The following is an 11,014-nucleotide window of genomic DNA, read 5'->3' on the forward strand; positions in this document are numbered from 1 at the left end:
CAACTTTTACTTGATGTTATTCTCTTTAAAGCTTTCTGCTTTCTGTTCCACGTTGCGTCACTCTGGATTTGCAATCCTTTTCACGGTAGTCCTTATCAGAAGTGGTGTATTATTTTCTAATTTCACCATTCTATTGCAGACTCTCTTTATCAGATTGATATCGACTTGTGGGTACAGGCTGCCAATTCCACTCATAATTCCTCACATCACGTAGATAGGCACAACTGCAAATTTATAAAACTCACTAAACCTTATTCTTTATCATTACCACATCTCTAAAAATTGTTGAGTTTTCTAGCTGCAACTGGCTTTTCATATCTTCTTCAAGTACATTAAGACACGGGCGAGTTATCACTTCCGTCGTCAAATCAAGCAGAATGCTTTCACGCAATTCAGATACAAGATCTTCAATCTCCTGATGGTTATAAAATGCCTTCAGTAGATCTTGTTTAAACCACACCCTTACACCGATTAGATATCGGAAGGAACCAGTTGCTGGCATATCCACTTGGTGGAAAATCTCACCTTGTGTAACAAACGAGAAGGCTTCTGCGGTAGAAGTTGCGAGCAATGCCTTCAGCACCTGCTCAGGATTGTTTAGAAGTGAAGCATGACTCAAAATCATGTAAATGGTGTTAGTTATGGGGCATTAGTCATTAAGCTCTGAATAAAAAACTAATGTGATATCACCTTCCAGCGGTGTTTTTAGAAGGTCTAGCCAACCAGCCTCCAGAAACCAAGCGTCTAAATTCCCATATTCTTAGCAATATTATATTACACCGTTTTCCTCCTTTTTATATATTCACTCAACAAGGCAACGGGCCAGGGTCATATCTATATATCACTTCTTCATCTGGAAGCCCTTTTTAGGGCCTCCTGAAGAACTGGCAAATTCCTACGCCGCTTCTTCTCTTAGAATTATTATTATAATATTGTCCAATTTTTTCAACATCTACTATACATATTCATCCACTGCCCCGTGTCATCAAGAGGATCTGAAGTCGCTGCCCTCAAGATCAGAAATTCATTGGACAGAGCTTATCTTTATGCCTTGTTCGTTAAAATTTCCTTAGCCCCCCTCCTCTTTGTAAACTTATGTCTCAGTCTTTTTTCAGAGGGATCTATCTCTGTGATTGTTACAGCATACCACTTTCAGCGGTGTTTCCCAGTGACCAGTTTTATCTTATTTTTTCATTTATTTTTTTTATTCCTTTACGTGAACTTATTTCTGCTCTTTCCCAGAAAGATCTATCTCAGTGGTTGTTACAGCATACCACTTTCAGTGGTGTTCCCCAGGGACCAGTTTTGTCATCTTTTAATTTTCTTTTCTTTATACATTAAGTTACCACACAAATACATAGTTTTGCTGACGATTCAAATCTTCAATACTCGTCCCTTTTTTTCCAGTCTTCCTGAACCCCTATTGTTCTCACTCAATCCAAGAATTGTTTTTCATTTATCGACGCTGATCTTAGAAGTATATCTGAATGGAAAGCCTGTAATTTATTCGCGTACAATGTCTACTACAAAGGTAGAACTTCCACCAAAAACCTTATCTTCTCTCTCATCCAGTTCCGTTTCCTTTGGTCGTGACGAAATTGCCAACAATTTGAGTGTTCAGGCGGTATCAGAATTGTGTTTTTGTGTGTTTGTTTGCGTGGTGCTTTTACGTTGCATGGAACCAGTGGTTATTCAGCAACGGGACCAACGGCTTTGCGTGACTTCCGAACCACGTCGAGAGTGAATTTCTATCACCTGAAATACACATCTCTCACTCCTCAATGGAATGGCCGAGAATCGAACCCGCGACCACCGAGGTGGGACGCCAACCCCATACCAACCACGCCACTGAGGCACTTATCAGAATTAATTGTGCTGGAGCAAGATCTTGTCACAAAAACTGCAGAATCTGAGCATCTCAAGAAGTTGCTATTTCCTTCCTTAACCCCCGAATTAAATCAAAGGCAATGCTGATCATTTTTTTTTTTTTTTTTTAAACCGCAAGGTTAATTTTTTTCTCTCTTTCTCCCTTTCTCTTTCTGTCAATCACCTCCATCAGCAATATTTCGGCCATTGCTCCATTGAGCTCAACGAGATTCCGTCTTCTCCTCCTCCTCCTCGGTTGGTCACGTGACACACCAAGTCAACAACTCCCTCACTCATTTTGTGGATTCAGCTCTCCTTCCCGCCCAAGTTTGTGAACGGCTCCTTCTCTCCAACGCCCTTGGTTTTTCATGTTTTCTTTTTTCTCTCAGTTATTTCCTTCCTTCCTTTAGACCTGGGTTACATCAAAGCATGATAGGGAGAGGAGGAGGAGGAAGGGGGAGTGGGGAGGGGAGGGGCACAGTCCCCTGTCTCTTCTTAAAACACCCAAAACGCAAGCGTTCATTTGCGCAACCAACAGGCTCGCTTAATTACCGACACTTCAGAGCAACATCATCCACGGCCGCCCTACCCAGACAGAGGGAACCCAACAACCTTCTTCCCATGTATCCCGTCGGGAACAGCTCCCATTAAGAGTCGATCATTAAAAGACCACCACGTGTCCGACGAGGCCGCCCACGGGGGCGGCGGCGGCGGCGATGGCATTATGGGGAGACGGGGGAGATCAACACCACATGGACAGATCGACTGAATGTGCTCGAGAGCTGAGTCAGCTAACTAACAGCTGTTTCCGGGTATACCCGGCGTGAAAAAAAAAAAAAAGAAACACGCCACTCTTTATAACCTTTTAATGATGAGGTAAATAAGCGGTTCTTTGCTTTGCTGGTCCTCAGCGATGCCGGAAGTTGCGGCCGTTGCTGTGTCAATTGTTGATGGTTGGCAAGGACACTTTTTGGATGTGAAGGCTGATTGATAGGCGAGAGGCGGCCACGACTTGTTATTGAATGCGTTCTGCATAAACACGTCACGTACAGGACACAGACACAGACACACATCATATATATATATATCATATATATATATATATATATATAAAGCCTACTCATAAAGTCTGCATGCACATGCACTTGCATATATATATATATATATAATATATATATATATATATATATATATAGATATATATAATATATACATACATACATATATACACACACACACACACACACACACACACATATATATAGATATATATATATATATATATATACATATATATATATATATATATATATATATATATATATATATATTATATATATATATTTATATAAGAGATCGGAATGAAAATAAATAACGTTATTAAAAGTTAAGGACAATTCGATATGGTATTTAACTGGCCATGATGCCAATATCCTTTTCATGCAACAAAATAGAGACGTCAGAATAAATCTTATGAATAGATAAAGGAAGGAAACAGAAAAGCAAACAAACAACAATTTATTCCATGAATAAATGAGCAGCAATAAGTGTCTCTTCGTGAATGAGCAAATATGAGCAAAACAAAAAAAATAAATAAATAAAAACATCAACATGATTCATAAAGATAGATAAGGACATGCACAGTAAAAATGAATTTACTTACATATTGTGAGGGTTTCGTCTATATTAGAAAAATAATTTGACTAGCCCTCCTGCGAGCACTGAAAGGGCTCAAACGCGCGCTTTTCAATCACGAAATCACATATTACACAATATTCAGCTGATCTCTTTGTAGTATGCACTGTAGTTATGTATTATGCACCACATCACGCGCTTTTTTTTTTTTTTTTTTTTTTTTGGTAGGTTTTAAAAGAATGCACTGACAATTATTTTTCTAACTAATTTTCACTTTTCACAATGTGCGAAAAATTATTTGTATATATCACTGACCACACTGTAGGGGAGTAATTGTATGAAACATGTATGAGACAAGAGTAAACTTGTATTGTACAATATACAAAACAAACTTAAGAGTCTTCTCCAAAGAAATACATCTCCATATATTAAGTATTAATGAGGCGTCTGGGAATGTGTCATTATTTTAAAACTACGCTTTAAAACAGCACTTAGGGGGGGAAGGGGGTTGGGGATCTTCCTAACAGATTCAAAGCGAGCGGGCATGGAAAGGTAAATCAATAAAAAGAGAGAGAGAGAGAGAGAGGGAGAGAGAGAGAGAGAAATATGCATTGGACAGTTCTTTTTTCGTCCAACTGGTACCGAAAGCGTGTACGGGCAGCGACCTTGGAAAGCAAAGATGACGACCTCTACACGGAGGGGTCACTCGGTGTGCGTGAGTTCGTTCGTGCATGCGTGCGTCGTCGTCGTCCGTCTATGCCACCACCCCCAACAGCCGTTTTGATATCAGGCCTCCCCCTCCCCTCCCAAACCCCCCTGCCTGTCGCCACCTAAGGCTCTCTCTCACTCAATACGGCTAACGTTCATGTGAAATATCCGCTCCAAGTCGCTATCACTGCGGAATGAATGAATGAGTGGACAAACAATCACATTACATAGATGCAAAGTCGCTCATAGAAGGGGAAAGTCGCTACGGATTTTCCCCTTTAGCTGAGAGAGAGAGAGAGAGAGAGAGAGAGAGAGAGAGAGAGAGAGAGAGAGAGAGAGAGGTGGTCTCTGGATGGAAAACGTATCGTACAGCATATCAGTTTCCTCCTCCCCATTCTCTCTCTCTCTCTCTCTCTCTCTCTCTCTCTCTCTCTCTCTCTCTCTCTGCCGGCTGTTGACCCCTTCGCCGCTGCTGCTATGTTTACATGATCGAGGACGCTGACACGGCCGGGTCAATGGCGTTCATCCTTTCGTTTTATTCCTTTCAACTTTCAAGTGGCACTGCTTCGTTACAGGATTCTATTTACTTATAATTTTTCCTTTTCATTTTTCAACTCACTTAACTTTAGAACAGAAAAAAATGAGAGAGAGAGAGAGAGAGAGAGAGAGAGAGAGAGAGAGAGAGAATAAAAAAAATTTTATTTCTTATATTTCAACTCACTTAATTTAAGAAACAGAAAAACTAAGAGAGAAGAGAGAGAGAGAGAGAGAGAGAGAGAGAGAGAGAGAGAGAGAGAGAGAGAGAATAAAAAAAAAGGACAAGGACTTATGCACACACGTACGAGTTCTTATCTTTTAGTTTTTGCTTCTATCCAAAGCGCTGTTTATAACCACCTCGTCAGGTTTGTATATTTATAGATCGTGCATGAACCGCGCATTAAAAAAAATAAAAATAAAAATAAGGCGCCGGCTTTATTTAGAAGGCGATTTTTCTCGTCAGCACACAAATAAACAAACGCTACCAGGCCTCTGCATATGCTTAAGGCCGTATGCATACGTTTGTTCGTTCGCTGGTTTCAGGAGCAGCATTCCAAACCAGCTAGAGCATAGGCCTGTATGATAGAGACACGACCAGGAGGGAGAGAGAGGGGTGGGAGGGGGCTAGGGGGGAGACTAACCCACTGCCAGACGTAGGATGAGAGGAAAGGCTCCCCTCGGTTCATACAGCAGGATGAATGTGGACGGCACGAGGTAACCAAATAATGATCTTGCAATGTCAGTTACATAACGCGGCAACGCGTTGCTTGCTTGCTTGCAAGCCTGCTGCTGCTTGCAAGTGTTCGCAGCAGCAGCAGCAGCAGCGTGACGCCCTGCTCTTATGAATGAGTAAACAAAATTTTGAAAATTCCTCAGCCTTCTTATCTCTGTGAACGCTCTTCCAAACAACCAACCTTTCCGATAACCCCATAGCAGGCTAAAACACCAGTGCAGGGGAGATCCCCTCTCCCCCCATGGAGGGAGATGAGATCCCCTCACAGTGGTGGAGGGAAGTTACAGAGGGAAGCTAGAGAGGGGTGGGGATGGGGGGGAGGGGTAGACACACGAACACGCACACACACATGAGGGGAGATAAGGTACATATCCACTGTTGGCTATATCTTCCTTCTCTGCTGTTCTCGATTCTCATCTTTTTTTTACAAACACATTCATCAGTTGAGAGTTAAATCATCAGTTGAGAGTTAGATCATCCAGCCACAGCGACTGTCCACAATTGGCAGCACCACGACACAAAACACACAATGAATCCAACAGAAGGTCACGCGTACAGAGTCGTTGAAAAAAAATATGGCACTTTAAAGTAGAAGGACCAACACTGAAACAAGCACAACACACGACACAGGTGGGTCTACTTCTTGAGAGTGAGAGTGTATATATATATATACGTATATATATGTGTGTATGTGTGTCTTTTCTGTCTTCATTGAGTATCTGAAAAATCATTTGCAAATTTCTTTTCTATCTTTCTGCAATGACTAAGACACCTGGCATTTTCGTTACGACAAGACCTCGAACTCACATCCTCAACGAAATGAATGTCTCACATGCAACACCATTTATAAAACTGTCTGTCAATGGTCTTCTCGTCTCGCTATGTTCTGCTTCTTTTTTTTTCTGAGTCACATGACATTTAGTCGGATTCCACGAAATCGCCAGGCGACCAAGATGAGTCAACGGCCGATGAAAGAGGCGAAACAGCAAACATATATATTAAAAAAATAAATAAACACACTTCATTCCATTCCACACATATTCCTATAATTTATCCTCTCGTAGCACTTGTGTCAGAACATCCCACCAGTGACGCAACAACCTTCAGCCCTGAACAGAGTCGCGAATTCCAAGGGAGAGGAATCCTGCCTCAGGAATGAAGCGCCCCTCGAGAGAGAAAGAGTGAGAGAGAGGAGGACTCTGTCGTCGTCCTTCAAAAAAACAGAGGGGAAAAAAGACACGGGCCTGCAACCGAGGGTAACTCTTCTGCAGGGCCAGTGAGAGTGTGAGCAGCGGGCTGAGTAGTATACCCAAACCCCTCGACAGCCAAACAGAAACTGAGTTACCGAGGGCAACGACCGGTCTGGCCCACCAAGACACCCCTGACACACCCCTTCCCTGCCCAGGAGCCCTCCCCGACACCCGACTAGGGCCTCGCACAACCTGCTCAGAGGGGAACACCAAACACCCCAAACCGACTGACTCCCCCCCACCCCCGCCCCAAAACACCACCACCCCGCCTCTCCTCCTGTGCATTCCTTCCCTACTTCTCCCCTCCTCCGACCGCCACCCCTACACCCCCCTCTATCACACAGGCCCCTCGTCTCTCTCTCTCTCTCTCTCTCTCGGGGAACAACATTGTCACAGCTCCTCTCTCTCTCTCTCTCTCTCTCTCTCCCTCTTCCTCCACCCCGCCCCTCGTATACGACGTCGTTAACCTCTCTCTCTCTCTCTCTCTCTCTCTCTCGATAGAATCAACGACCACTTTCACTTTCGTCCGGAACACAGAAGAATCCTTCCTTGAAAATTCCTGTCGCCCATAAACAAAATAATCAATCGGTCCTTCTCGCCCTTACTATAAATAAATAAATAAATGAATAAATATAATGCATGCATAAGAATGTGATTAAACCAACCATTCTTCAATAATAACAGACATAAAACTAACCAAACCTACAGCCGCCTTCATCAATTGGTCCTTCTCGCTCTTACTGTAAATGAATGAATAAATAAATATAAAATAAATATAATGCCTGCATAACAATAATGTGACTAAACCCATCCTTCTTCAATAACAACCGACTTAAAACTATCCAAACCTACAACAGCCTTCTCGACCCTCTGAGTGTTGTATGTAGAAGTATGTACTTCAGGAGGGAACCAACTGAACCTCAGACGGGAATATATAACCTTAGCAACAGTTGCGGAGTCGGCCGTGGAAACGTTTGGCCGGGCTAAAAATAACCTTCCCTGCTGCTGCTGCTGCTGCTGCTGAATCCTTTTCAGCTGACTTGAAGCCGCGAAGGTGTCAAATCGGGGGAGGAGGACCTCGGGTAGTAATAAAAAGCCGCTGATTCAATCACACACCATAAGAGGGATTTTGCTCTCCTTTCTGTGTGCGTGTGTGAGAAAGGTTATGGTTGACTGACTGACTGACTGACTGACACACACACACACACACACATATTCTTGATCTTGTTTTGTACCTGAGACCTTTCTCTCCAATTGTACTTCATTAACTCCTTGACAATGTCTGAGTAAAGACGAAAGCGCTTGGATTTCTGACTATCATTTTCCTGTGGGATTCGCTTATTTATGAAGTCACGTGCATTTACAGTGATTTTTTTAAGCACACACACACACACACACACACACACACACACACACACACACACACACATATATATATATATATATGCCAATTTCCGCTACGTGCTAAGTAAGTCTCGTAGAGCAAATGAGAAATGATAATACCTTCATTTCCCCGGGATTAGTTTACATATAAACACGCAAACTCGGAAGAGAACACAAACGACTTTGAAATGACACAGGAAAAAAAAGAGGTAAAATATAATTATGGAATTATCAAATAACTAATGGCGATGTATGGTGTAAGAGACGGGAGAAGTTAGCATTATCAGAGTAGCGAAGTTAGCATTATCAGTGTAGCGAAGTTAGCATTATTCAGCGACCAATACCCCGACTTCAACGAGCCCATCCCGCTGTCAACAACTGGCATAGAGAATTTAATATATAAAGACACACCTTGATTGAGGACCTCGCCACTTCGCATGCTGCCTTGCTTATTACACAAGACTGAGTGGCTCTCTCTCTCTCTCTCTCTCTCTCTCTCTCTCTGGGCCAGCGACCTCGTCTTCTCAGTCACCTAACAAACACTCTTATCTCATACGGCTTAACATAAAACCCCGTACTTTGGTATCCCAATGACACTCTCTCTCTCTTTCTCTCTCTCTCGCTCTCATTTAAACAGACTCAGGTTCTAAATATTTAAACCACATACTTTCGTAATCCCTCTCTCCCTCCCTCTCTCCGAAATAAAAGTTTTTCTCTTTATCTCTGCCCAGGGCCAAACCTTCAATCATGATATACAAGGCAGTCTTTTGGCAACTTACCTAAAGACGAACAAAGAAAATGGGAAATAAAAAAAAAAATTAGGCCTACGCCACTGAGAAATGTCAGTCCAGATGTTTAAAGAGGAGAGAGAACTTAATGTTGTCAATACTCAATGTACATTGACCGAAATTAATCACAGCCTGGAATGCATTATTTTTATTTGATTTTTTTTTCTTCTAATGAATTGCAGAAGGGACAATCAGACGTCTCAATGAGATCAATGCTTGATGGATTAATTAAGAAAACCAGTAGGTATAATGGATGAACTTTGAAATCAGTTGGTAGAATGTACAAGTTGTAACTATAGTCCATTAATTTCGTTGCTGCGGCATGAATTTGAGAAATAAATAAATAAGCTTTGATTTCGTAGACTAAAAACATATTTATATAGGTTTCTGATACACACACACACATATATATATAAATATAAATAAATATATATAGATATATATATATATATATATATATATATATATATATTTATATATATATATATTATAGTAAAAACAATGGAGTAACTGCTGCGAGGCCTTTCGATTCCCGTCCTTAGTAAAGGACGAGAGTCGAAAGGCCTCGCAGTAGTTACTCCATGTTTTACCAATATATATATATATATATATATATATATATATATATATATATGTATATATATATATATATATATATATATATATATATATATATATATATATATTTGGAGTAAGAGAGTTTATTGAAAACGAAAAGAAATCTTATTATCATACCCAGGTAACACACAAACAAATATGGTAGTATATCACCTTCAAGGCTGAAACAGCTCCTCCCATGAAATACTGTAAATAGTAACAAGGCGTGATCCGACCGCCGGCTTACTCGAGGCGTGTGCTAAAATCTACAGTCAAATAGAGAGTTGTTTCACAAACGAAAATTAAAATCAATACGCTATATTTTATTAGAAATAATTGTTCTGTCCTGTTCAACATGCACGTTATTTATTTCTTACATTTTCATTCCAATAAATAAATCATAAACATCCCATCCTATAATTGCTGTATATTTAACTCAACGTGAAACACCTTTTTCAGACCTTTTTAAGTCTTTTCCATAGGGCTTTCCTACCCCCTAACAAGAAGAAGAAGAACAGCAGCAGCGACAACAAAGTCGTTTGTAGGCTTACTCCCCGAGTAAGCGAAAATCGTGAAATCTGATTCTGGAGCTTCAGGAATGAACAAAGGTTGACTTATTGAAGGATCCAAGGCAAAAGCGTATCCGACTCCAACAGAAAGCTTCTTGCGTATCTCCAGGACGAAGACAATTACGGCATGAATAAACAAGCAGCTAATTACGCTAAGACTGACTTTCCCTGGACCAGCTGCCTCATCTGAATTCCAGTGCGACGTACGAAAAGGAACACCGTCCAACTTTTCTCTGTACCAGTGGTTTCCAACTGGTTTCACGCCATGGACCGCCAACCCAATAAGCAGTATGCCGTGGACCATTTCATTTTTGATCAAGATAAAGAAGTACACACAACAAGCGTTTGGGTTTGAAATACATTTATTCAAAACAATTCCGAGAAATTACACAAAAGAATAGCCAGCTGACATTTTAATATTTCTTAAAAACATAATTCCCTGGAAGAGGAACAGCTGTGTAACCTTTTGCCCTAAAATTTATTTCTAACAAACATATTTTCAAATTATGCACGGTAAGGTATTCTTACCAAATACAGTGGAAATCCTATGGACCACCCAAAAAGTCACCATGGACCACCAGTTGGGAACCACTGCTCTATACCATCTATACTGGTTCCTTTGTTTCTGCTGGCGTCAGCCGCATCCTTCAATTGTTGAGCTGAATATAGAATTAAGGCCAAAGGCAAAGCACTGGGACCTATGAGGTCATTCAGCGCTGAAATGGAAACTGACAGTAAAAGGTTTGATAGGTGTAACAGGAGGAAAACCTCGCAGATGCACTATGAAGCAATTGTTAGGAGAGGGTGGAAAGACAGATGGAAGAAAGAGAATACGAGCGGAAGTACAGCAAAAGGAATTTAAGGAATTGCAGCTAAGGGCCGTAGGGACGCTGCAAAAACCCTTAAGTAATGCCTACAGTGCACCACGTGAGGTGGTCTGGCGGCAGC

At 41.3% G+C, this 11,014-nt stretch overlaps 1 long non-coding RNA gene across 1 annotated transcript in view; it reads right to left on the minus strand.

Annotated features, from left to right (window-relative positions):
• LOC135220227 (uncharacterized) overlaps positions 1 to 6,807 on the minus strand; it is a 14,598-nt gene extending 7,791 nt beyond the window's left edge. Inside the window, exons 1-2 of the long non-coding RNA XR_010315616.1 lie at positions 6,724 to 6,807; positions 3,530 to 3,820 (exon numbers count right to left, since the gene is read on the minus strand). This is a non-coding gene — a long non-coding RNA (uncharacterized LOC135220227). The remainder of the gene's footprint in view (positions 1 to 3,529; positions 3,821 to 6,723) is intronic.
• Between the last annotated feature and the right edge of the window lie 4,207 nt (positions 6,808 to 11,014).

The sequence above is a fragment of the Macrobrachium nipponense genome, chromosome 1 (assembly GCF_015104395.2).
Source record: "Macrobrachium nipponense isolate FS-2020 chromosome 1, ASM1510439v2, whole genome shotgun sequence".
In the NCBI taxonomy this organism is placed as follows: domain Eukaryota; kingdom Metazoa; phylum Arthropoda; class Malacostraca; order Decapoda; family Palaemonidae; genus Macrobrachium; species Macrobrachium nipponense.